Below are 22,585 nucleotides of genomic sequence, written 5' to 3'. Positions count from 1 at the left end.
TAGAGGTTTTATTTATTAAATTTTATTGTGTTATTAATTTCTAACATAATTGCATTATAATCAGATGGTGTGTTCTGTCTGATACTAATTCTTTGAACGTATGTGAGATTTGCTTTAAGGCTTATCAAGGATATGTTTTGTAAATGTTTCATGTGTGCTTCGGAAAAAAAATTGTATTTTCCAGTTGTTGGATCAAGCTTGTCACTTGCAGTATTCAACTATTTCGTCTACCTTTCGTCTGGTTAATGTTTCAGTAATTGAGATGATTGTGTCAGGTATCTTACAGATGGTAGCATTGGCAGTTTCTCCTTGATTCTAATGACTCGTGCTATGTATTTTTAAAGATTTTTTTAAAAATTTTATTTATTTATTTGACAGACAGAGACACAGCGAGAGAGGGAACACAAGCAGGGGGAGTGGGAGAGGGAGAAGCAGGCTTCCCGCCGAGCAGGGAGCCTGATGTGGGGCTCGATCCCAGGACCCTGGGATCATGACCTGAGCCAAAGGCAGATGCTTAACGACTGAGCCACCCAGGTGCCCCTATTTTTAAAGATTTGTTACTCAATATATACAAGATAAGAATTGTGAAGTAAAATGATGACATGAAGTAGTGAGTATCTCAAATCATGCTTTTCAGCTTGATGTGAATTTTGTCAGCTACTGCTGTAGACATGGCTTTTGGTTAGAATTTGTTTGTTGTATCTTTTTTCTATCCTGTGCTTCACCGAGGGGAGACAAGACACAGGGGCGTGGATGCTCATTCCTTTCTCACTCTCTCTGGTGGCCTTATCAGAGAGCTGACTTGGCAGGTCTCAGCTTTAGGGCAGAACAGGTTGATAGCAGCCTGTGGGCTCCAGGGGTTCCCTTCTTCACAAGGCACTGCCTTAACCCGGAGGCGCTCATTGCGACGGGAGTGCCCAAAGGTGTGGGGCTGGGTTCCTCTCTACGGGACACCGGTGTTTGGCAGAGTGCGTTGCCACTTCTCTGTTTGTTATATTTTCTCCAATAAACCTTATTTGATATTCATACTGTGTGGTGCTTATATTTGGGTCTGTGTTGGCCTGATAACTTTCAACTTTTTTTTTTTTTTAAAGGTTTTATTTATTTATTTGACAGAGAGAGAGACAGCGAGAGAGGGAACACAAGCAGGGGGAGTGGGAGGGGGAGAAGCAGGCTTCCCGCCGAGCAGGGAGCCCGATGCGGGGCTCCATCCCAGGACCCTGAGATCATGACCTGAGCCGAAGGCAGTCGCTTAACCAACTGAGCCACCCAGGCGCCCCAACTTTCAACTTTTCTGTGTCCTCCTGTTTTAGGCGCGTCCCTTGTAAACAGTGCATATAGCTGGAGGTTTAGTTTTCCTTTTGTCCATTTACATTGGTTGTGGCTGCTGATATTTTTGGATTTGTTTCTATAGTCATTTTGTTCTGCTTTTTTTGTTGTCTGTTTTTTTTCTCCTTCCTTGCCTTCTTTTGAATTGATTTTTAAATTTTTTTCCTTAATTCCATTTTATTCCTTTGTATTAGTTTAAATGTTGTGTGTTGTTTTTACAATTTTTGTGTGTATTTTAATATGTGTCTTGAAGTCTAAAGTTACTTTACTCTGTGTCAAGACAAGAACCTATATCTCTATTTACCTTTTTCCCTTTTTTTTTTTTTTAAGATTTTATTTATTTATTTGACAGAGAGAGAGAGTACAAGCAGGGGAAGTGGCAGGGAGGGGGAGAAGCAGGCTTCCACTGAGCAGAGAGCCGGACGTGGGGCTTGATCCCAGGTCCCCAGGATCGTGACCTAAGCCAGAGGCAGATGCTTAACCAACTGAGCCACCCATGCGCCCCCACCTTTTTCCCAATTTTTTAAAAAACATTTATTTATTTATTTTTAGAGAGAGGACAAGAGCGGGGGTGGGGGGAGGGGCAGAGGGAGATGGAGAGAGAAACCCAAGCAGCCTCTGTGCTGAGCATGGAACCCCTCTTGGGGCTCAACTTCAGGACCCGGAGATCACGATGATCTGAGCCAAAATCAAGAGTTGGACGCTTTTAAGGGACCTGAGCCACCCAGGTGCCCCTCCTATTTTTAGCTGTCTAGAGTTTTGGTTCTATCTTGATTTCTTGTACTCCACAAATTTGGCATTATTATTGCTTTATGCAGTTACTATTTGCTTGGAATTATTCACATATTTATCATTTTCTTATAATTTATTTTTACATGTCAACCTTTTTTTCTGGTACTTTTTCCCCTCTTTTTGAGTTTTTTTTAAGAGAGAATCTTTGGTAATAAACTCCATTGATACATGTTTTTCTGAATATGTTTATTTCATCCTTGGTCTCAAAAGACAGTTTTACCTCTTTGTGGAATAGAGTGCTAAACGGACAGTTACTTTCTTTCGAAACTACTTTGATATTATTTTACTCTATTTTTGTTGAAACTGTGATTATGTTGTAAGCTGTTATGTCTTTTTATCTGCTTGATCCTCAGTTTGTCTTGGATCTTGCAGTTTTCCTGTGTAATGTATCCTGATGTGTTTTTCTCTCATTTAGTTTGCTGGCTGATACGTTGTGCTTCGTGAATCTGATAATTCTTGTTCATTGACACCGGGACATTTTCAACCATCATCCCTTTGAACACTGCCTCTCTCCTATAATATAACTCCTTCTGGAACTCCAATTAAAAGTAAGAAGGATGTTCTCATGTGCTGTTGACCTCTGTTTTGTAATTCATTGGTTTTGGTTCTTTGTGTTGAATTCTGGATAATTTCTTTCATATTGTCCAGTTTACTAATTCTTTATGCAGTTGTGACTCATTTGCTCTAATTTCAATACTATGTTTTATTTATTTGTTTCTAGAAGTCTTGATTGGTTCTTTTTACAAATCTTAGTAATTGTTATTGATATTCTTTTGTCATAGTTTCAGGTTTCCCTTTATTTTTTCAAATATTACAGAATATAAAATAAATTTGTTTATAATCTAGTTTTGATACCCACAGTCTTTATGGGTCTCATTCTATAGGGTTTTTTTTAATTCTGTTGACTTTTCTTTGCTGTGACTTGTTTCTTCATTTGTATTGTAATTTTTGATTATGAATTCATGTTTCTTGGAAGTTTTTGGTGATTTCTTTGAGACTTAGTTTGAGGGTGTGTTTCTTCACAGAAGATTTGTGTTTCCTACTTCCCTAGGTGTTTGAGCCCCAGACTTTATCCTTGTCCCTGTGGAGCATGGATCATTAAAGCCCAGGCTTTTAGCCATTAGAACTCAGCAGTGGTCACAGGGAAAACATTAGCTTTCGTACTTGCATATACTCCTGTGGATTTGTCGATTCCTGTCCTTTATGGCTTGTATAGGATTTCTTTATTCTTTTGTTGGCTTGGGCATACATTAAAAAAAGGCATATTTATATTTAAGACATTACCACAAATACTCTTCATCCTTTCACACAATCAATCAAAAACAAATATAAGCTGGTTTAAAGTGGGCATTCATTGGATGGAATTTCAGAAGATATAAAATGTGGCAGAGAGCATAGTAATGAACCCTGGGTCAGTTGTACTTGTTGGTCAGTCCCCTTTGTGCAATTTATGGAAATTGGAGTCAGACTTTGACATATGGTTGACAGAGCTATTGCCAGTTTTTGTCTTATGTTTCTTTACGTGCGTTTTGATGACAAATTGGGAAGGAGGTAAAACAGCCAGCTTTCTTGTTTCCTCAGGCATCTGAATCGTCTTCAGACAGATAGCAATACTTCTTGACTAGATGTAGCAACTTGTTAGCCACTTGCCAGTGCTAGTGCTGGTTTTACACAGGACTCCGCACCAGGCTTTGTACCCACTAGCATGGGAGAGGTAGTAGACGAGCAGACAGAGAGGCAGCAACAAGACTAGGTACTTCGTTGAATTTGGAGAAAGTGCCTTGTCTGGTTTTGTTTCTCTAGGGCCCAGCACCATGCCTGGCCGGTATTTGGCCTTCACAACATCTCGGCTGAATGAATTAAAAAGAGAGCAGTTGAACAAATGACTGAATTTTAGCAGTTTATTTATTTATTTAGTTTTTTAGTACGCTCCAGGCCCATCATGGGGCTTGACCTCATGACCCTGAGATCAAGAGTCACATGCTCTATGGACTGAACCAGCCAGGCGCCCCATGGCAGTTTGCTTTTATTTAAAGAGGAAGTACAGACTTGTGATAATATTTGTAGGTTGCTTTGAAAGTCAAAGGACCCCTTCCTTTTTGTAAGGGGGCAGGGAGAGGACAGCCCTGTATGCACCAGGCAGCGAGTTCTCACCAGACAGTGAATCTGCTGCCACCTTGATCATGAACTACCCAGACTCCAGAATTATGAAATATAAATCTGTTGTTTGTAAGTTAAAAAAAGTGATTCCTTTTGGAAGCTGAATGTGGTGGCTCCTGTTGTGTGTTCAAGTGAGCAGATAGAGCAATTTGAAGATCTGCACTGAATGTTCTATTATTATTATTATTTGTTGTTGTTCATTTCAGGTTTCCCTGTGCTGTAGACAGTTGTAAAGAGGTGTGACCTTACACCATTCTCCCTTACAACAGCTTTCTCCCATAGGACATTATTTATTTATTTATTTATTTATTTATTTATTTATTGAGATTTTATTTATTTATTTGACAGAGAGAGAGACAGCTAGAGAGGGAACACAAGCAGGGGGAGTGGGAGAGGGAGAAGCAGGCTTCTCGCCGAGCAGAGAGCCTGATGCGGGGCTTGATCCCAGGACCCCAGGATCATGACCTGAGCGGAAGGCAGACGCTTAATAACTGAGCCACCCAGGTGCCCCGGGCATTTTTTAAATATGCCCCAAGATATTTGTTTTATGTGAAGAGAAGCTTTTTGATAAAGTTGTCTGGAGTCTTTTTCAGGATGTTTTTTCATTTCAGAGTAGCAACGTTGAATGCAGTTGGTAGAAATTAGTATTGTATTAGTAGGAATCTGTGCTATTTAAAGCAAAACTTAAATGGTTTTGGGGCACCTGGCTGGCTCACGTTGGTGACTCTTGACCTTGGGGTTGTGAATTCAAACCCCACGTTGGGGGGTAGAGTTTACTTTAAAAAAAATCATTAAAAGAAAAACCTTAAATGGTTTTTTGGCGGCAGTTATGTAGAATTATGCTTGTGGCTTTTCTCAAACGTAAAAATATAGCATTGTATCATTACTTTATGAGTCAGGGTAACACTAAAACTTGACTCTAAATTACATTCTTGGTCAACGAAGGAGATCCAAATGATGTAAATTATAAGTGGAATTTATTTGCAAGCTCTCAAAAGGCAGCAGCTTTATCTTCTAAATTTCTATATCTCCCCACACTATTTAGTATCTTTTTTTAGAAAAAAAAATCTATAGTTTTCATGTGTTATTCCATTAAAAAGAAGGAATTTTAAAAAAATAAAACCTCTTGAAATTAAGATGTCTGCTGAGTGGAATGCATCACATATTAGGTGATCACACCCATCTGTAGCGGAGCAGGTTACAATGAGGAATTATCTGGCCCCACATGTTAAGAGTGAAGAGCTTGAGAAACCCTGGTTTAACATGATGGAAGGTTTTACCTTCCTTTTTTTTTTTTTTTTCATATTTTTATATCAATTCTAGTTAGTTAACATACAATGCAATATTGGTTTCAGGAGTAGAAGTCAGTGGTTCGTCACTTACATACAACACCCAGTGCTCACCATAACAAGTGCCATCCTTGTTATAATGAGCATCAACCCACCCATGATGATACCCATCACCCATCTAGCCCATCCCCCACCCACCTCCCTCCATCAACCCTCAGTTTGTTCTCTGTAGTTAAGAGTCTCTTATGGTTTGTTTCCCTTTCTCCTTTTTTTCCCCTTACTCCCATATGTTCATCTGTTTTGTTTCTTAAATTCCCCATATAAGTGAGATCATATGGTATTTGTCTTTCTCGGACTGACTTATTTCTCTTAGTGTAATACACACTAACTCCATCCACATCATTGCAAATGGCAAGATTTCATTCTTTTTGATGGCTGAGTAATATTCGATTGTGTATACATCTATACACACACATATATATAAATATATATATATATACACCACATCTTCTTTATCCATTCATCAGTCAATGGACATTTGGGCCCTTTCCATAGTTTGGCTATTGCTATGAACATCAGGGTGCATGTACCCCTTTGAATCAGTATTTTTGTATTCTTTGGGTAAATACCTAGTAGTGCAATTGCTGGATCATAGGGTAGTTCTATTTTTTTGAGGAACCTCCATACTGTTTTCCAGAATGGCTGCAGTTGGCATTCCTACCAGCAGTGCAAGAGGATTCCCCTTTCTCCACACCCTCGCCAACACCTCTTGTTTCTTGTGTTGTTAATTTTAGCCATCCTGACAGGTATGAGATGGTATCTCATTGTGGTTTTGATTTGTATTTCCCTGATGCTGAGTGATGTTGAGCATCTTTTCATGAGTCTTTTAGCCATCTGGATGTCTTTTTGGAAAAGTGTCTATTCATGTTTTCTGCCTATTTCTTAACTAGATTATTTGTTTTTTGGGAGTTGAGTTTGTTAAGTTCTTTGTAGATTTTGGATACCAACCCTTTATCACATATGTCTTTTGCACATATATTCTCCCATTCCATAGGCTGCCTTTTAGTTTTGTTGATTGTTTCCTTCCCTGTGCAGAAGGCTTTTATCTTGATGAAGCCCCCATAGTTAATTTTTGCTTTTGTTTCCCTTGCCTCTGGTGACATGTCTGGTAAGAAGTTGCTGCGGCTGAGGTCAGAGGTTTCTGGCCGTGTTCTTCTCTAGGATTTTGATGGTTTCCTGTCTCACATTTAGGTCTTTCATGCATTTTGAGTCTATTTTTGTGTATGGTATAAGAAGGTGGTCCAGTTTCATTCTTTTGCATGTTGCTGTCCAGTTTTCCCAATACCATTTTTTGAAGAGACTGTCTTTTTTCCATTGAATATTCTTTCCTGCTTTGCTGAAGATTAGTTGACCATATAGTTGTGGGTCCATTTCTGGGTTTTCTATTCTGTTCCATTGATCTATGTGTCTATTTTTTATATACCTTTTTTTTTAAGATTTTACTTATTTCTTTATTTGAGAGAGAGTGAGAGAGCACAAGCAGGGGTAACGGCAGAGGGAGAGGAGAAGCAGGCTCCCCACTGAGCAGGGAGCCCGAGGCAGGACTCAATCCCAGGACCCTGGGATCATGACCTGAGCTGAAGGCAGACATTTAACTGACTGAGCCACCCAGGCACCCCATCTATGTGTCTATTTTTGTGCCCATTCCATAATGTCTTGATGACTACAGCTTTGTAATACAGCTTAAAGCCCAGAATCGTGATACATCCATCTTTCTCTTTCTTTTTCAGGCTTGCTTTGGCTATTCAGGGTCTTTTGTGGTTCCATGCAAATTTTAGGATTTGTTCTAGCTCTGAGAAAAATGCTATAGTATTTTGATAGGGATTGCATTAAATGTGTAGATTGCTTTGGGTAGTATACACATTTTAATAATGTTTGTTCTTCTAATCCATGAGCATGGAACGTTTTTCTGTTTCTGTGCCTTCTTCAATTTCTTTCATAAGTGTTCTATAGTTTTCAGCATACAGTTCTTCTACTTGTTTGGTTAGGTTGATTCGTGGTGCAATTGTAAGTGGGATGAGTACCTTGATTTAATTTTCTTTTGCTTCATTATTGGTGTATAGAAATGCAACAGGTTCTTGTACATTGATTTTATATCCTGCAACTTTGCTGAATTCGTGTATTAGTTCTAGCAATTTTTTGGTGGAGTCTTTCAGGTTTTCTACATAGTATCATGTTGTCTGGAAATAGTGAAAGTTTGACTTCTTCCTTGCCGATTTGAATGCTTTTATTTCTTTTTGTTGTCTGATTGCTGAGGCTAAGACATCCAGTACTATGTTAAATAGTAATGGTGAGAGTGGACATCCCTGTCTTGTTCCCAACTGTAGAGGAAAAGCTCTCAGTTTTTCCCCATTGAGGATGATATTAGCTGTGGGTCTTTTGTATATGGCCTTTATGATATTGAGGTGTATTCCCTCTATCCCTACTTTGGTGAGGGTTTTTATCAAGCATGGATGCTATTTTGTCAAATGTTTTTCTGCATCTATTGAGAAGATCATATGGTTCTTATCCTTTCTTTTATTAATGTGGTGTATCACACTGATTGATTTGTAAATATTGAACCACGCTTGCAGCCCAGGAATACTTCCCACTTGATCGTGGTGAATAATTCTTTAACATAGTGTTGGATTCGATTTGCTAGTATCTTGTTAAGAATTTTTGCATCCATTTTTGTCAGGGATATTGGCCTGTAATTCTCCTTTTTAGTGGGGTCTTTGTCTGGTTTGGGAATCAAGGTAATGCTGGCCTTGTAGAAGGAGTTTGGAAGTTTTCCTTCCATTTCTATTTTTTGGAACAATTTGAGAAGAATAGGTATTAACTCTTCTTTAAATGTCTGGTAGAATTCCCCTGGGAAGCCATCTGGCCCTAGACTTCCGTTTATTGGGAGATTTTTGATTACTGATTCAATTTCTTTTCTGGTTATGAGTCTGGTTAAATTTTCTATTCTTCCTGTTGCAGCTTTGATGATTTGTATGTCTCTAGGAATTTGTCCATTTCTTCCAAATTGCCCAGTTTGTTGGCATATAATTTTTCATAATATTCTCTTACAATTGTTTGTATTTCTGTGGTGTTGGTTGTGATCTCTCCTCTTTCATTTGTGATTTTATTTGAGTCCTTTCTCTTTTCTTTTTGTTAAGTCTGGCTAGGGGTTTATCAAGTCTATTGATTCTTTCAAAGAACCAGCTTTTAGTTTCGTTGATCTGTTCTAGTGAGTTTTTTATTTGTTTGTTTCTGTATCATTTATTTCTGCTCTAATCTTATTTCCCTTCTTCTGCTGGCTTTAGGCTTTATTTGCTGTTACTTTCCTACCTATGTTAGGTGTAAGGCTATGTTTGTGTATTTGAGACTTTTCTTGCTTTTTGAGGAAAGCCTGCATTGCAATATACTTCCATATTAGGACTGTCTTTGCTGCATCCCAAAGGTTTTCGACTGTCATGTTTCATTTTCATTTGCTCCCATGTACTTTTTAATTTCTTCTTTAATTTCCTGGTTAACCCATTCATTCTTTAGTAGGATGTGTTTTAACTTCCATGTATTTGTGGTCTTTGCAAATTATTTCTTCTAGCTGACTTCAAGTTTCATAGTGTTGTGGTCCGAAAATATGCGTGGTATGATCTCAGTCTTTCTGTACTTTTTGAGGGCTGATTTGTGACCCAGTGTGTGATCTGTTCTGAAGAGTGTTCTATGTGCACTCAAAATGAATGTGTATTCTACTGCTTTAGGATGAAATCTTCTGAATGTATCTGTCAAGTCCATCTGGTCCAGTGTGTTATTCAAAGCCATTGTTTCCTTGTTGATTTTCTGCTTAGATGATCTGTCCATGGCTGTAAGTGGGGTGTTAAAGTCCCCTACTATTATTGTATTATTATCGATGTGTTTCTTTATGTTTGTCATTAATTGTTGCAAATATTTGGGTGCTCCCAAGTTGGGGGCATAAGTATTTATAATTGTTAGATCTTTTGGATGATATAATGCCCTCCTTCGTCTCTTGTCTTTGGTTTGATATTTAGTTTGTCTGGCGGCGTCTGGGTGGCTCACTTGGTTAAGCATCTGACACTTGATTTTGGCTCATGTTATGATCTCAAGGTTGTGAGATCCAGCCATACATCAGGCTCTGCACTCAGCACCATCTGCTTAAGATTCTCTCCCTTTTGTTTGCCCCCGCGCCCCCGGTGTGTATGTGTGTGTTTCTCTAAATAAATAAATAAATAAATAAATTAATTAATTAATTAAAATCTAGTTTGTCTGATATAAGTATGGCTACTCTGGCTTTCTTTTGATGTCCATTAGCATGATAGATGGTTTTCCATCTCCTCACTTTCAATTCGGAGGTGCCTTTAGGTCTAAAATGAGTCTCTCATAGGCAGCATATAGATGGGTCTTTTTTTTTTTTTTAATCCATTCTGATACCCTATGTCTTTTGTTTTTTTCTTTTTTTTTTTTTAAGATTTTATTTATTTATTTGACAGACAGAGACACAGTGAGAGAGGGAACACAAGCAGGGGCAGTGGGAGAGGGAGAAGCAGGCTTCCCACAGAGGAGGGGGCCCAATGCGGAGTTCAATTCCAGGACCCCGGGATCATGACCTGAGCTGAAGGCAGACGCTTAACGACTGAGCCACCCAGGCACCCCTGATACCCTGTGTCTTTTGATTGGAGCATTTAGTCCATTTACACTCAGAGTGATTATTGAAAGGTATGAATTTAGTGCTGTTTTGTTACCTGGAAGGTTGGTTTTTCTGCTGGTGTTCTCTGTTCCTTTCTAGTCTTCGTTGCTTTTGGTCTTCTTTTCTCCACTCAGAGAGTCTCCTTTAATATTTCTTGCAGGGCTGGTTTAGTGGTCACAAACGCCTTTAGTTTTTGTTTGGGAAACTATCTCTCCTATTCTGAATGACAGCCTTGCTAGATAAAGTATTCTTGGCTGGATATTTTTTCCCATTCAGCATGTTGAATATATTCTGCCACTGTCTTCAGGTCTGTCAAGTTTCTATGGACAGATCTGCTATAAACCTGATCTGTCTTACCTTGTACTTTAAGGACTCTTTCTCCTTGTTGCTTTCAGGATTCTTGTCTGTGTATTTTTTTAATTTGACTATGATATGTCTTGCTGACTGCCGGCTTTTCTTGAATTTAATGGGAGTTCTCTTTGCTTCTTAGATTTCAATTTCTGTTTCCTTCCCCAGATTAGAGAAGTTTTCAGCTATAATTTGCTTAAACCCCCTGCCCCTTTTTCTCTTTCTTCATCTTCTGGGACTCCTATGATACCAATGTTATTATGCTTTAAGGAGTCACTGAGTTCCTTAAGTCTGTAGTCATGATCCAATACTTTTCTTTCCTTCTTCTTTTCAGCTTCATTTTTTCCCATAATTTTAGCTTCTGTATCACTAATTCTTTCCTCTGCTTCATCCATGTCCATTGTCATGGCATCTGTTTGGATTTGCATCTGATAGCATTTTTAATTTTGGCCTGACTAGATTTTAGTTCTTTTAATCTCTGCAGTAAGAGATTCTCTAGTGTCTTCTATGCTCTCTTCATGCCCAGCTAGTGTCCTTATAATTGTTGTTTTAAATCCTAGCTCAGGCATCTTATTTGTATCTGTATTGATTAAATCCCTCACTGTGACTTTTTTCCTGTTCTTTCTTTTGGGGTGAGTTCCTCCATCTTGTCATTTTGTCCGGGGGGGGAAAAAAAAGGAATCTAGATCCTAGGTATGTTTTGGTCTGCTTGTTAAAAGCAGCTAGATCCAAAAAATAATAAAAATAATAAATTTAAATAAATTTTAAAAATTAAAAAGTAAAAATACATAAATTAAAATTTTTAATTAAAAATAATAATTAAAAATAAAAAGGAAGATAGATCCTATTTACCCTAGAGCTGAAGCTTTGCATATTCTGATCTATATACTTGGTGCCTGCAATGGGTTCGTGCTGGTGTTCTGAAGGAGGGGCCTGTTGCTCTCATACTCAGGCGGACTTGCCCTAGTGGAGATGCACCTGCAGGGCACAAGGGGGCGGGGCTTGATATAAGCAGCTTCGGTCTCCACTAGGTGGTGCTGTTTTGCTCCCTGAAGTTTTTCAGCACTGATGGGCGGGGTGGAAATGGCGTTGCCCTACTCTCTCCTCCTGGGATGGGGAGCTGGCACCTGCCACCCTTCAGGAAACCCTCACAAAAGAGCACACAATCACCTCTCCTGTGTCCCTGGCCTCTGTTAGATCCCTGTCTTCACCCTGCCTGCCTCTGAGCTGTCTGCCTGCCAGCTGGTATGGCACTCCCGTGTTTTATCTCGGGCACAGGCTGGGTTCCAAAACTCCAAATTTTAGAGATCCCCATGGGTGGGATCCACACTGATCTCCTGGTAGAGGGTCTGGCTGAGCTGCAGCTGTCCAGAGGCTAGTCCCAGAAATCAGAGGAGCGACCACACGGTGGCTTGGAGTTTGTGGCAAGGCATAGCAGAAAGCCTGCCAAGACTCATTGCTTTAGCCAGCGCCTGTGTTCCTGTGCTAGCTAATGGGGCAGCTCAGTGGCGCCCTCTGGGTCCTTTGCCCCTGGAGAGGTCACAGCAACCCCTCTCCCAAATGTACTCCAAGTAGGGGAACTGCCTTTCCACATGAGACCCAGGGGATCCTCAGACCTCACTGCCCACTCCTGGGTCTCTGCCCTCCTTCCCCCCTGTAGCACTGCTAACTAAGACCCAGGCATGACCCTGGTGATGTTGCCAACCTCTGAAACTTCACACTTTGTGATCTCTGAAACTTCACACCCTGCACTTCCCTATTTGTAAAAACTTGATGCTCCACTCTTCTCCTTTTCCTGGTCAGTGGTTTTAGGGAAGAGTTTTTCTTGTGCAGTTCTCTGTGCGCCCATTCCCACTCTTTCTTTCTCTCTTACTCCTCCCTCTGCAATCAGGACTCCCTCCCCATTGAAGCACCCGCATCTCTTCTCTCCCCCAAATCAACTCTCTGCAGTTCCTACCTTTCATGATGTGGCAGTTTTTTATTTGTTTGTTTTTTAGCTCTAGTTGTGCATTTTCACTCTCTCAGTCCTCCGATCGATTGCTTGGATGTTCAGAATGATTTGATATTTATCTAGCTGTGTTCGAGGGAGGAGGTAAGCCTAAGGTCTCCCTACTCCTCTGCCATCTTAACTCCTCTGAGATTTTGCCTTCCTAAATTAGTAGAGTCAGGAGAGACATTATTATTATGCTGTTCTTTTTTTTTTTTTTTTATGAATAAGGGACAGGAGAGGGAAAAGCAGCCAGTTCTTATCACTGCCAGGATACCAGCCTTGAATCGAAAATAATAGGATAGCTAATTAAAAGGAGAACAAACCAACAAAAATCCCAAAATCCAACAATAACAATAAAACTACATAAAACCTCCCTGATAATTGGGGGTCATATTTATTTACAAAGTAATGGAGGAGAGTAAAATTGCATGAGGTCCATTTTACTCTTAGTGAGGTTGTCTGTATACAATCATGTAAAAAGGATACGAGAAGAAGGAATGTTCTGTTCTAAAACTTTCTTGGACCAGCTTGTGACTTTTCAAGATGACTTTGTCATATGCTTGAAAAGCAATTCTGCTAGAGAAAATTCCAGAAAATTAGTAATGTCAGATTATGTAATGCTTCCAAGATAGCAGGATTCTATTATTATAGCGACAGCTAATGATTGCAAACAGCTCCTGGTGGTATGCATCTTACACACTAATGAGTAGCTGGCAGTTGAGATTATCAGATGAAGCCTTTGTGCTGCTCCCCATGGCAAGTAAAGCCAACTGTTAAAAGTCACCAAGTTGTGGTGATAAACTAGAAACACCCCCCAGGCCCCGACCCAGATCAAGAAAAACAAAAAAAACGTACAAAATGAAGAAAAAAAATTCCAACATGGCCCCTGTGTGAAATCTTCACTGTGAAGTTCTCTGGAGCTCTTTGCACTCTTCCAGAATCCTGTCTAGCCTGGTGCTATGTAATTATGAATTTGTAGCTCAAGATCTTCCAACTTTCTAAGTATTTTAGATACTCTGTTTAGGATAAAAATCATACCTGTTTACCTTACCAGTTTGCTAAAAGCAACTATATTCATCATGTTAGGGAAGTGAGTTTCATTAAATCATATCACTTCAATTTTTTTTTTTAAGGATTTTATTTATTTATTTGACAGAGAGAGCACAAGCAGAGGGAGCAGAAGGAGAGGGAGAAGCAGGCTTCCTGCTGAGCAGGGAGCCCGATGCGGGGCTCGATCCCAGGACCTGGGATCATGACCTGAGTTGAAGGCAGACGCTTAACCGACTGAACCACCCAGGCGCCCCTTTATCACTTCAATTTATAATGGCTGTTATATATGTGCATGATGTCACTTTGCAGTTAGGTGACAAGTGAAAAGGTTAAAAGTGTTACATTAAAGGACAGGCTCTCTTCAAAGTGAGGTTGCCATCACCACTTTGTATTCATCTGGGTGTGTTGTAAAAACTGTCCTGGTGTGTTCTGAGGACATCTCTGAGCTGCTCCAGACCAGCGGAAATGGAATGGAAATACTAGTTCAAGGAAAAAAAAGAGCAATGTAAAATTTCCTACTGTTAGAAAAGAACTTGTTCATGTATTTTTAAAATGGTTGATGGTGGATATTAAAATGCTCTTGTGTTTAGATTCCATTGGAGTAGTTTAAAAGAATGTTAAAACAGTTTTATTTCAACATTTGAATATTTATAATATGCTGGAAACTACATCCTTTATAATTTTTAGTGGAAAGTTTTAGATGTTACCTTAAAAATGCAAGGGGGTGCATAATGTCTCACAGTCCTTTTACGGGTTATGTGAGCACTAGAGTATGATTAGTGGCTTTGAAACTTTTTGCCTGCAACCCAAACTAAGAGATACGTTTCATATCATGACCTTAGCACCCAAAGCAAAAGTTCATAAACCATTATTTACCATACATGATACTCTCTGATAATCTTTTTCCTTCCTTTCCCTTTCTTCTTTTCTTTTTTTTTCTCTTATTTCATTCTATTTAAAAATGTGGTCATGACCCACTAAATTGAGTTTACGTCTGCTAAACGGTTGGGACCTGCAGTTTGAAAAACAGCTATAGATCCAAGATTCAGTTCTTTGTTTTTGTTTGTTTGTTTGTTTCCTGAGTGTTTTGGGGCAGAGGTGCTGGTCTGAGCATAAAATCAGAGAGGTGGAAATAAAATTTATTTTTTTATAATTTTTTAATAATATTTTATTATTTGACAGAGAGAGACACAGCGAGAGAGGGAACAGAAGCAGGGGGAGTGGGAGAGGGAGAAGCAGGCTTCCCACCGAGCAGGGAGCCCAATGTGGGGCTCGATCCCCGTACCCTGGGATCATGACCTGAGCCGAAGGCAGACGCTTAACGACTGAGCCACCCAGGCGCCCCGGAAATAAAATTTATGTTAATCCTTCAGTTCAATTAATTGGCTTTCAGACTTCCTGGGAGCTTGTCTGTGACATCAGTTTAAAGGTCTTTCCTTGTCCCCCACTTGCTTATCCTCTCAGATACCCGTACCTTTCACCCCACACCAGTATCACCTTCAAAAATAAAAAACCTATCTGGGATGGCAAAACAGAGGAAAACCTTTGGGTAATCCTAATTGGTAGTCCAAAGTTAATGGATAAATTTTAAAAGGGGTTAAAATCATCTCTGTCATACAAATGTAAAAATCTGTCAAAGACTACTGAACTCTAAGGAGGGAACTTGTAAGATATAACTGGTTCAAAAGAGAACTCCGAGTATCACCACACATTTATAGTCAAAGAAGGAAATGTTGAATTTATAAATGGAGGCAAAACTGGTCACTATCCCACAGAGCAGTAATTAATGCATTTTACCAGATACATTTCTGTGGATAGGAATTATTGGCATGATATCCATTTTCTACAAGTTACCTCCCACAGAGTGGTGATATAACCTAGTCAAAGATAAACAAAAGTTGCCATAACCCAGATGGATAAGCTAGCCAGAAGCACTAAATTTCAAAGCCTTTTACAATTTTTCTTTATGCTGACTAGATTTAAGCTGTTACACACATTCCTGGCCTAGGTTTAACATTCTGCACCTGAAGGCCACATCCAGTTTATGGAGAGTTTATTCAGTCTGTGAAGTATCTTTTAAATATTTTCAGTTTGTTACTATCATCAAAAAACTAGCTTTTTTCCAAAATAATTCGATTTCCACTTTGTCTTGAAAAATCAGAGTTGGTGACACTGGGCCCACATTCCTTCATGAAACTATGATCAGACACACCAAAGGTGCCTTCTGTTTTGTTTTGTTTTTTAAATAGAAAATAGAAAAACGGGAATACTACAAAAGAACTGTACAGTGAATATAAACTGGACATGCGTCCTGGTAATGACAGCTATTAGGTTTGGTGTATATTTTTCCATATTTTTGTTTTCTAAGTGTAAACATGCTTATCCCCCGCACCCCTTCACACACAAAAAATAGAAATTACTTTTATAATTAGAAAGGCTGCTAGTTTTTTTTAAAGAAACAAATAAATTAGGAAAACTACAGAAAGAATAAAATAGTATAAAACAGATACAGTAAAAAGACATACTGTAAAGAATATACAAAAAAGATGTTAAAAACAGATGATTAAAGAATTATAAGTAAATCATATCAGCTAAAATGATTTATTTAAAAAAATGTTTGAGGAAAAATAAATCACTTTAGCTGGAAGGTTCTCTGGGGGGCTGAGCCAGCAGGAGCAGCAGTAAAGGGCCCCAGACTCCTAGGCCCACTCACAGGCCTTAAAATGGGCCCTTCAGTCTGAGGCAGCTTTGGATGGTCAGGCCGAGTTCCACCGAGCTTTCTAGATGCTTTGGGATCATCTTCATGGGGGAGAGATCAGCTAACCACAGCTTTAGCCTGGTCCTGTTTGTGTTTGTTGTTGTTACTGTTTTTATTGTTGGTTTTAGCTTGGCCATAACAGCGAGTGCAAATCTGAGTCCAGGCTTTCCTAGCTCAAAACCATCAAAAGCTCTCTTTCACTGGTTCCTGAATCAAGCCCTCACAGGCCTCATTTTGGTGAAGGGCTCCTCCTCGCGGCTCCCTGGGTATGTGTCTCCCTCCGTCCCTCCCTTCCTTTCTGGAGGTGCCTGTGGGAGACGGGACTCCCCTTCACTCCTTCTGTCTCACGGGAGGCTGGCTTCACGCATACTTAGCTGCTTGGCATTTGAATTTACCACCCCTGGGTTATGCTGAAGAGGTCAGTTGTTTCTGCAGTTTTGAAACAATATAGTCGAGTTAACATTTAAGTCCTGATAAGACAGCCAAGTATGTTTTTGAAAATATTGAAGAAAAGGGAGTGTACACATCACTTTGGTGGTAATTAAGGGGATGTATTTTCATAGTATAATTTGAGATCTTAGAGATCATGACCTCAATGCTTGAACTTTTACATTTTCCATTTGAAATACCACTGATGTTCATGATTCCAGCTACCACTTAGGTGCTAACAACTCCTTTTCTCTGGGGCACTAGGTCCTATTTTTCTAACTGCATTTTACATATTTACATTTGGACAAGCCACGTTTCCTTTACATCTAGCTTGTTTGAAACAGAATTCATTATAATTCCTCTCAGACTTTTCTTATTCATAATATCACTTTCTTCTTTCAGGCTTGAACTCTCAGTTGCCTTGTAGTAATTCCTTTCCATCTGCATTTTGTAGAGCTGAGAGTCACTGGGTCCTACTCCGTATTTCTGCACATCTCTTCTTTTTTCATTCAAACATCTCCCATCTTCATCCATTCCCTTTTTGCTACAACTCTCTAACTTCTTGATTCCGTGCTCTCAATCAGCCTCTTCAGCATATTATTTTAAACTTAATCTTTCTGAAACACAACTTTCCTCAAGATCCTGCAGTAACATTAAACAGATCCTGATCTGCTACTGTGGATATTCTAACATATTCTTGACTCTTCAGCCCTTTCAATAATTTGTCTCCGCCTTTCTTTTGCAGTCTTTATTTCTGCTGCTTATGTGCATGCCTCTGTTGAGATTAATCCCTTTGCTGTCCTCTAAACGCACTGTACTCTCTGTTCATAGTGACCCTTCTTACAGGAAAGGCCTTACTTCTCCTTGCTTTTGTCTGTACCCTACCCAGCAGATGACGTTGAACTCAAGGCTACCTATCTGTGAAGTCCAACAGGACTCTTCTAATTCTCACTGATCCTTCTGGAATCCTACTGGAGCAAATATGAAGGGAAAAAAATGTGTTTGTGTGTATACATACAGATATCTCCTGCTTTTTGAAAGTTCACATTACACTGCTTTGCTCTTACGAAAGACTTACCTTAGTACCTGTTGTCGCTAACTGAAACAAGTCTGGAGAGGATTTTCCACTTTTATGAAAAAACGGCGAAAAGTAAAAGTAGGGCTCATTGTTTGCAGCAAGCTAGCATAGAGGCAGTGTGCATCCTAAGCAACCCGAGGGACCCTGCCAAGCACCTTGCCTGGGAACTGCACTCAGCATCTCCGCATCAAACTGCCATAGGTCTCCACTGGGTCCCCGAGCATCTGTGCTTTATCTGGATTTATTTTGTGTTTCCCTTAGCAAGATGTGTCCTAAGGTACCTGAAAAGCTAAAGAGAAGTTATTTTGGGGGTCTGGGAATGTTCAAAAATTTTTCCATACAAATTAATGGTAATTGCTTTTTCATTTTATGCCATTTGGGCTTAGAAAAAGCCTTTATAGAAGTGCTCTGCATTCGGATAGCAGGGGAAACTTGTATGTTATTATAGTTAAGTGGCCACTGTTGATCAATCACAGATAGGAATTGCGGTGTATGTGCATTTTACATTACCTAGTAGTCTATTGAAATTGAAAGAAGATAAATTGAGAAAACCAGGTTGCCTTAATCCTTTTGTCATGGGTAATATTACTTAATAGGTAAGCCTTAGAATAATAAGGAAAAATAAATATATTACTTGCCCTACCCTCTGCCCTTTCAGAGCAATAGGATCTGCCCTGTCTAGCGATCAAGCTAGCCCTTTTATATGTCTTCTCTGCATACCATTAAAAGTGAAGACACTGTCCTTTTATTTTTCAGTTTTGTGTGGATACACAGAGAAAAGAAGCATTTTGTCTTTTATACAAAGACTGTATCTGTAACACACACACAGGGGTTTAAGAGATTTGAGACAATTTTCCGAATCATTGTGAACTAAATATTTATATGACATCTAGGATATTGTGCTAATAATGAATTTTTAAAATAGCTCTATTGAGTTATTATCAACATACAATAAATTGCACATATTGAAAGTGTATCGTTTGATGAGTTTTGAGATATATTTATGCCCCTGAAACCATCCCCACAATCACTATAATAAACATATTCATCAGCCCCAAAGTTTCCTTGTGCTTCTTTGTAATCCCTCCTTCCTCCACCCCGCCTTCCCCATTCCCCAGACAACCACTGATCTGCTTTCTGTCATTATACATTAGTTTGCATTTTCTAGAAGTTCATATAAATGGAATCATGCAGTATGAACTCTTTTTTGTCTGGCTTCTTTCACTTAGCTTAATTCTATTGAGATTCATGCATGTTGTAGCAGATCTTAGGACTTCATTCCATTTTACTGCTAAATAGTATTATGGATATGCCAGAGTGTATCCATTTACCTGGTTTGGGACATTTGGGTCGTTTCCAGTTTGGGCTATTACTAAAAAAGCTGGATGACATTTGTGTACAAGTGTGGACATACGCTCTCAGTTCTCTTAGGTAAATACCTGAAGGAGACGGTCTGGGTCATGTGGTAGATGTATGTTTATATTTTCAGGAAGCTGCCAAACTCTTACTCATAGTGGTTGTACCGTGTTACACACCTCCTGCAGTATATAAGACTTACAGTTGTTCCACATTTTTGCCAACACTTGGCATGGCAAGCCTTTTAAATTTTAAATATTTTAATCGGTATATAGTGGTATCTTGCTGAGATTTTAATTTGCATTTGCCTATTGATTAAGGATGTTGAACATCTTTTCATGTGGTTGTTTGCCATCCACATATCTTCTTTGGTGAAGTGTCTGTTCCTATCTTTTGCCCAGTTTTTTTTTGAGTTGTTTTCTCATTATTGAGTTTTAAGAAACACAAACTGATGCAGCCTGTGTATAGTTTAAATTTGATGTTTTAGGTCATGAAAAATTTAAATGCTTCACTTAATTACTTAAGTTACAAATTCTGTACAAAACACTTGCATTAAAAAGAGAAACCAAGAGTCAGACACTTAACTGATTGAGTCACCCAGGTGCCCCTTGGTGTGGCTTTTATAACAACATATTTAAACTTTTGGGGCTTGAGACTGACTTAACAGAACCACTTTTATAATTTTGATGTTCATTCCGTTTCTGTTTTGTGGCCAGACATGAAGAAGTACTGGAGGGGCGCCTGGGTGGCTCAGTCGGTTAAGCGTCTGCCTTCAGCTCAGGTCATGATCCCAGGGTCCTGGGATCGAGCCCTGCATCGGGCTCCCTGCTCAGCGGAGAGCCTCCTTCTCCCTCTCCCACTCCCCATGCTTGTGCTCTCTCTGACAAATAAATAAATAAAACCTTAAAAAAATATATTGGAAATTTGAATACTTCTGTTGGAATGCTTTTCTTTATATGCTAGAATGGGAACTGCTTTTTAAAGGGCTTCTCTTTCTCTGTGTTCACAAAGCTCCTTGATGTAGCACCCTAATGGTACGTGACACAGTGAACTAAGCAAGCCACATGGCCACCTCTACCTCCAAGGAGGAAGGAAAACTGCAGTCCTATGTCTCCATAAGGCAGAGAGCCAGTGAACAACCCTAATGATTCCATGGTTCTCATTTGTGGTCACCACAGACACACTTCTCTTCACTGTAGGCAAGATAACTCACCCCTCCCTAAGGGCAGTAATCTGAACTGTGCCATTCGGTCACAGCATCACACTCGAAGTCCAGTATCTCTCCATCGGGCCCAGGTTTGCCATCTCTTGGTCTGGAGACTTCGTGAATTAAAATGACCCACCCCTCCGTCCCCTCCCACTCTGGTGGAACTGGGAAACATACTGCCCGAACCACTCTCATTCAGAAAGGGGAGGAATGGGAGATATACAAAAGTCATGGAATGGTAGCAATTCTGAAATGGAACTGAGCAGGCTTTTGGGGGGGCCCCCACCTTGGGTTGGAGGATGTTTATTAATTATGCCCAGATTCTGCTTCCTGGGAGAGGCCCCCAGTCCTTGTTCTCCATGCCCATTGGCTCCACCCTCTCGGAGTTTCCTCCTTTTCTAGTAACTTCCTTGGCTATCACTGAAGCGGGCCCTGGAGAATAGGCCCTCTTTGGGGTCTGAGCAGTTTCTCTGACAACTTTCTGTCTCTAGGGTTGTTCTAAATATCCACTAGTCATAGTCCTCCTTTAAGAAAAAAAAATATTTATTTATTTATTTATTTATTTATTTATTTATTTTTTAAAAGATTTTATTTATTATTTATTTGAGAGAGAGAATGAGATAGAGAGAGAGAGAGCATGAGAGGGGGGAGGGTCAGAGAGAGAAGCAGACTCCCTGCTGAGCAGGGAGCCCGACGTGAGACTCGATCCCGGGACTCCAGGATCATGACCTGAGCCGAAGGCAGTCGCTTAACCAACTGAGCCACCCAGGCGCCCCAAAAAAGATTTATTTATTTCAGAACAGGGGGAGAGGGAAAGAGAAAGAATCTCAAGCAGACTCCACACTGAGTGAGAGCCCGATGCGGGGCTCGATCCGATGACCCTGAGATCATGGCCCAAGCCGACTGCTTAACAGACTCAGCCACCCAAGCGCCCTGATCTTCTTTTAATCCAGACTGGTAGTGGTCATTTTGGCCATACAGCTCTCAAACATTTTGTTGGCTTCTTAGCTATTTGATTCCAGTCGGCTTCATGTGTCCATAGCCAGACCTACAATTTTTGCTAGACATCTCTCGGATTTCCTACATTCCTCACTGCTTTCACCCCACAGGTCCTCTCTCCCTCCTTCCTTATATGAGGGTAACTTTTCTCTGTTAGGCTTCAGCTGAAGACCTAACCTCTTAGTCTGTTTTTCCTGAACCATTTTATCCCAAGTGAGGGGATTGACTACATGCTACATTGAACCAGGCTGAGGTTTTAATACCAGGTGTAATGGTTGTATTCTTGATTTGATGCTTACCCGAGGTTAAGTTTTAATCAGCTGTTGTTCCTTCAGAGGCTTTCTCTGTCTTATTTTCAACTGCTTGGGGTTGAGAAGTCAGTTGCCTTTTCCAGTCTTTCAAGTCTTTGAATCTGAGCTCTATTTTTGTACATTCCTGCCTGTAAGCCAACCAGTTCTCTTCTGATACCATTTCCTTCTCGCACATGCTTCTCTTCATCTTACTCAGTTATTCTTCCCATCTCACTCTGTCTTTTCATCTTTTGCATTTGCTTTTGCATTTAATCTCATTTTTCACCAGTTCCGTATGGGCCATGTCTCCTTGTCCTCTGCTGAGGATGCCAAACTATTTCCAGACCTTTCTTTTAGACCGGTCACTGTATCTTGTGTTTTCTTTGAGGATTTCAGAGGCTGCTCCTTTTCCTTTACTGAACTAGTTTCTTGATCACATGCCTTGTGTTATTCTTCTCCAGTTGTATGTTTTCTATCAAGAAATAAGCTCCGTTACTGTCCATTCGGGGATCCACAGCTCAGGGCAAGTCGACCTCCACAAACCCCAGTACAGTTCTCCATTTCCAGAGGCTTTTGCTCAGATAAAATCTTTATTTACCCTCCCTGCTTCATTTTCTGGTGTGGGTGGAATATATGAAACCAGAATGTGGAGCACTTGCTGCCACCAAGACTTACATTGCTTTGCTTTTAGGGACTGTCCTCAGAATGTGACGTGTCCTCTACAGTTCCCCCCAACTTCCTTCCCCGTTGTTTTCTAGGAGTTGTTGTCCTCCTTGAACATACA

At 39.9% G+C, this 22,585-nt stretch overlaps 1 protein-coding gene across 2 annotated transcripts in view; it reads left to right on the top strand.

Moving 5' to 3' along the window:
- The window catches only part of UMAD1 (UBAP1-MVB12-associated (UMA) domain containing 1), a 201,872-nt gene that overhangs the window by 5,345 nt on the left and 173,942 nt on the right, over window positions 1-22,585 (top strand). Inside the window, exon 2 of one of the 2 annotated variants that reach the window (XM_081800505.1) lies at window positions 2,537-2,669. The exons of the other annotated variant lie outside the window; for it this stretch is intronic. The gene's annotated coding sequence lies outside the window, so the exon portion shown is untranslated. The remainder of the gene's footprint in view (window positions 1-2,536; window positions 2,670-22,585) is intronic. 2 annotated transcript variants of the gene reach the window in all.

Source organism: Leptonychotes weddellii, chromosome 12 (genome assembly GCF_054177405.1).
Source record: "Leptonychotes weddellii isolate Sample4059 chromosome 12, ASM5417740v2, whole genome shotgun sequence".
Taxonomy (NCBI): domain Eukaryota; kingdom Metazoa; phylum Chordata; class Mammalia; order Carnivora; family Phocidae; genus Leptonychotes; species Leptonychotes weddellii.
Note: the sequence above shows the minus strand (reverse complement) of the source record. Positions and strands in the feature narration are given on the sequence as shown.